Source organism: Xyrauchen texanus, chromosome 50 (assembly GCF_025860055.1).
Source record: "Xyrauchen texanus isolate HMW12.3.18 chromosome 50, RBS_HiC_50CHRs, whole genome shotgun sequence".
NCBI lineage: Eukaryota > Metazoa > Chordata > Actinopteri > Cypriniformes > Catostomidae > Xyrauchen > Xyrauchen texanus.
In genome coordinates, this window is record NC_068325.1 from 18,141,044 (window position 1) to 18,146,933 (window position 5,890).

Sequence of the window (5,890 nt, forward strand, 5' to 3'; positions counted from 1 at the left end):
TCTCATCTTATGTTTGCTTTATAATCCTGATAATAACATTTAAAGTACATACAATTGTATCTGCATCGTACAATTCCAAAGACTTTTGAAAGCTTTTAAGTTAAGTACGCAAACAATATAATTGGTCTGGAAAGGGATTACAAATACATCATCAGTGTTCTGTGTGTTCTTAAGAATGAGGTTCAAGGGGGTTTGTTTGCAGAATTCTAATTCCACATAATTATGACCTTTTGCTTACTCTAAATACCAATTGGCAAAATAAAGCAATTAGTGGCGTGGTAATCGCAGTGACTAGAGTGAAATTGTGTTTATCTATGCTTGCAGCCTAGAGTGCTGGATTGGTCTCCGAACAATGGCATTTTCAACTACAAGTGCTTTTATCCAGAACTCCTGTAATTCACATTTAAGAGTGTTCTCTCTATACATTAGCATTCCTATGTTTTGAAGGCTTAATCCTATATTTTTTCTAACGTATGCAAAAACATCTAAAAACATTTTTGTAGCATCCTGTGCTTATGTGTTGACAGGGTTCCCGCAACTTTTACCAAATTAATTTCCAAAAATGTTCTATAACTTTACATTGTTTATGAATACTGGATAAGAATGTTTAATAGTAGTTTATAAAGATGCACTCACTCAGAGTTTTAAAGCTGAAAACTAGAAAAACATTTCTATATAAATTAACCCTTTAGAATTAATCTTGTGCAAGTGAGCAAGGCATGTAAGCCTAGGTTGATCCAGCATGATAAGTCCTGTAATAAATAAATGGTAAAATTGTCTAGATAAGGAACACTAATAAAAAGTCACTTTTAGGGGTCCGATCAGGTTAAAAATGACTTCTTAAAGGGATAGTTACTCACCCTCATGCCATCCCAAATGTATATGACTTTCTTACTTCTGCTGAACACAAACGAAGATGTTTAGTAGAATATTTCCGCTCTGCTGGTCCATACAATGTAAGTGAATGGTAACCAGACCTTTGAAGTTCCAAAAAGCACATAAAGGCAGCATATAGGTGATCCATACGACTCCAGTGGTTAAATCCATGTCTTCAGAAGCAATATGAGAAGTATATAATATATAAATCTCCCTTTTCACATATATTCACATTTTGAAAGTGAAAGTGGAGATTTATAGTAAAAAAATATTGATCTGTTTCTCAACCACACCTATCATATCATTTCTGAAGATATGGATTTAACCACTAGAGTCATATGAATTACTTTTATGTGATTTTTGGAGCTTCACAGGTCTTGTCACCATTCACTTGCATTTTATGGACCAGCAGAGCTTAAATATTCTTTTTAAAATCTTTGTTTGTGTTCAGCAGAAGAAAGAAAGTCATACACATCTTGGATGGCATGTGGGTGAGTAAATTATGAGAGAATTTTCATTTTTGGGTGAACTATCCCTTTAAGGTAACAACTGCATATTTAAACAATTTTGCAGTGTAGAGAAATTATGATGTAGTTTTTTTCTGCAAAGATAAAGCTCATTTTACTTATGTTTAAAAATGATGTATGCTAGAAGATCTACCCGTATTCTTTGCTGTGTTGGGTGTAATCCGATTACAAAGTCATTAGTTACTGTAAACAAATTACTTTTTAGTTGTGTAACACGTTGCATTTTAAATTCTTGCCAGATTAGGTAGACTCATTTAATGTTTAAATACATTATGTAGAATACATTTAAAATTCAAGGGAGAAATGTGAGGTGCTGAGTGTATAACTTGTGTGCAACAATGAACTAGTAGAAAATGTAGGTTTTATTTTGAATTCGTTGAGCAGTGTTTAAGTGTTAAAGTAATTGGTAATGTGACTGCTTTTTCAATGGAGTAATCGGTAATCTGATTACAATTTTAGAGAAGTATTTTTTTTTTTAAAGTAACATACCCAACCTAAAAAAAGGTTTATATGGGACTTTTTATGGAGCTATATGTAGTGTTTGTTTTTTATCGGATTCGTATGAAAGTAGAGAGATGCCTTCTGATTATCCGAGCAGAACTCTGGCTTTCCTCTCACAGCTGTCCCATTTCTACCCATGGTGCATCTGGGCCATGTTGGTTTGGGCCATATCAGTGCTCCACACCTGTTCAAGGTGAGAGAAAGTCAAAGATAATCCCAGCATGGATTTGCCTCATCTCTGTGCTTCACGAAAACCGGAACAAACAAAATAAAGTGACCTTATCAGCCATCAGAACTTGAAAAACTTCCAATCTGCAGCCACCATCTTTAACTTCAGAAAACTTCCAGTGCGAGATGAAGAAAGCTTCCCCATAAAGAATGGTGTGGGTATATTTATGGTCACAGGGAAGAAATGAGAGATTTATGGATGATGTTCAGAGTTCGATCAGACCCGAGGTGAGGCAGGATTAGCGTTGACGCCTTTCATGCCTTTTGGTTTCATCCTTTATCTCCAAATTGCCTTTCAGGAGGTGAAGTCTGTGAAAAGGGAAAAGCTGTGCTCTTTCTGCCCTTGTTGTTGAATTCATAGAGGTGTGTTTTACTCCACTTAAACTGTTTTTGTTGAGAGTAATTTGAAGATGTGTGCGCTCACAACATGTTTTTTGTTGTTGATGCTTCCAATTGGCAAAGCGTGATAACATGATTTGAAAGTCTGGAAAAAATCACCAAGCATTTTGCCTTGAAGAAAATTGACTCAAGTGCTTATGACTTGAACCTTGGATAAGTCATAAAAGCACAAAGTTCAATTTTTTATGGTTATCTACTTTTTTCTCTTTTACCAGTGGTAAAAACAAACACATCCTTATATTCCTGCACAGTAGGACTAAACTAATACTTAAAATCCACTTTAAAAACGAATATGTCATTAACAAACATATTAACATTAGATCATGCTTGACAGATAATTTCAAAAATGTTAATGAAACTTTAATTTATACAGTATGTGCAGTATTACATGTGGAAGCTAGGTGAACAGAGATTTCTTGTCAATTTCTTGTGTATTTTTGAACGACTTTTACACTGTATTGACCAATAACTATCCAGGCTTATAAATTATATGGAATTCTATTTTTTCCCTCCCCTTTTCTCCCCAATTTGGAATGCCAAATTCCCAATGTGCTCTATGACCTCATGGTGGTGAAGTGACTCACCTCAATTCGGGTGGCTGAGGACGAATCTCAGTTGCCACCACGTCTGAGACCATCAGTCCGCACATCTTATCACGTGGCTTGTTGAGCGAGTTCCCGCGGAGACCTAGCATGTGTGGAGGCTTCACGCTATTCTTCACGGCATCCACGCACAACATACCACGCGCACCACCGAGAGCAAGAACCACACATTACAGTGACCACGAGGAGGTTACCCCATGTGACTCTACCCTCCATAGCAACCGGGCAAATTGAGTTGCTTAGGAGACCTGGCTGGAGTCACTAAGCTCTCAGGGCATCCTGGATTTGATCTCGCAACTCCAGGGGTGTTAGTCAGCGTCAATACTTGCTGAGCTACCCAGGCCCCCCTGGAATTTTATTTGTAAGTGTTGACTTAAAAATAAATTAAAGACTGATTTTTTGTTTTATCACTATATGTGGTTGACCAAGTCCATCCTTGATTTGCACATTTGTGATAACGCATTGATCTGCCATGGTCTTTAATCCAGAAACCTCTGCACCTCTTTTAATTTGTCACAGCTCGTTTATTCAATCGATTTCTCGTCATTAAACTACTTAATGGACCTTCAGAGCCTTTAATGTCAACAGATGGGGAAACAGACACCAAAGCGTCGCCACTTACCTTGTTTATCTTACCTGAATTAACGGAGCAGCAAAGTGAATCATAGACATGGTGCTGAAAACATGACCTACCTGCCCATGATGTCATACTGCTTTCTCAAAATAAGCTTATTGTCTGCTGGAAATACCAGGCCATAGCGCCTTAAGAAATGTGATTAAAAAAAATCGATAGCACAATTTGTCAGTGAGACAGAAGCTATCGAAATATAAAATATGCCCTTACAAAAATGTACCATGGTAACCACCATATTTTCTGCTAAAACATTAAATTGACCTCAGTTACTGTTTCTACAATAAAACTGTGGTAGATGTATTAGCCACTGCTGCCATCAGAAGTAAATTAAAGGACAAGAAGTTTCTGAAACGTCTTATACTGTCTAAAGGAGATCCCATATTAAATGATTCATTTAAATAAAGATTTCACAGTAATGAAAACATTTGGCAGAACATCTAGTTACCTTGTTAATTTTGTGAGGCAACACAACAGAAACCCTGAGGAGAAAATTAATGTATTATCAATTTGAAATAGTGTGTAGCCTAACAATATTTATATTTTTACTCCGCAACATCGTTTCCTGCCTTTTGTCATTTCGTTTTAATAACGGTTTCTCACAGCTTCGTTCGCGGGCTTCAGAAATGACGTGTTCACAGCGGTATATTCATAGCGCACGCACACTAAAAAAATAAATATATTTGATTACATTTTTGATTTATGTTCAACAACTAGGTAATTCATTATATTTTATCATACAAACAGAAAGCAAAGTGCTAGTACAGACGCATATGATTGTTTCCTGATGTGAAAATGAAAATTATTACCAATTTGAAATAGTTTGCAACAATGATTATATTTTAATTTAACAACGATCTTTTATGTAACAATATTCATATTTTTACTCAGCAGCATTGTTTTACTCACATTTCCCGCCCTTTGTCTTTTCGTTTTAATAATGGTTGCCCGTTCGCGGGCTTCAGAATGACGTGTTCACGGCGGCAAGTTCATAAATATATTTGATTGAATGTAGATTTATGTTCACCTTTGTTTCACGTTTCTTTGCTTTGTTGAGCTGATGTATGTGGTGACAATGAAAGTGTGACCCATCCTGTATGTTGTGATTTGCATGCTGACCTTCATACATTCCTCAGTTTACCATTTCCAATCCATGAGCCACACATTCCAAGAAGAGAGAAATTGAAATGCCACAGAATCAGTGAATTTGGGAAAGCTACCTGTGATGTGAGATTACAGACTGGAATATAAATGCAGTCTGTTAAAACGGACATAACAGAAAGTGATTTAAAAGATTACACATACAGATTTGCATTGGTCTTGTTCTAATTTTATGTAAATGTAGGGGTAGTCACAAGGCATTTTAATGTCACAGTAAATGCCAGCTGCTGCCTTTATACCACTCTGCATTATTTGACCCTTATAATGGCAGATAACACCTTTCTGTAAAGGTGTGTTGTATAATTCATTATATGGTAGGAATCAATATCAGAAATCACACCTAGGAGTAATGTTATCTTCTTTACAGGGCGGAAACATGACATTTATTTTTATTTAGTAAATAATATTATACAATAATATATGCATTTAATATTTTTGTACTTTAAATGTATTTATTATAATTGTCAAAAATATTTTTTATGTATATTTTTCTTTTCTTTTCTTCCTTTTTTTCTTTTCTTTTTTTAACAAACAAGACAATTTTTAATTATGAAAGCGTTACACCTTTTCAAATTCAAATGTTTATTCTCTGCTGTCATCTAGTGGACATTCCAGATGACTCCACTACACAGACACTCCCCAGGAAACAGGAAAATTCGGTAGTGTCTAGAAGGTAACGCCACGGCTACTTAAATTCTCGCGAGAGCCACATTGATTGTTCTCACACACACTGTTTTTTGTGTTTATTTAGAATCCTACAGAAACGCCACACCTACCCCTATGCCTAAATCTAACCTAACCTTAATCCTACCACTAAATATAACCCTAAATATAAAAGCGAATGACACTCTCGCGAGACTTAAGCTGCCGCGGGCTTACCTTCAAGACGCAACAGGAACGATGGGCGCGGTTTAGTCATGCTGTCCTCCAATTGGTTCAAATCCAGGAAGTGTATGTAGGCGTCA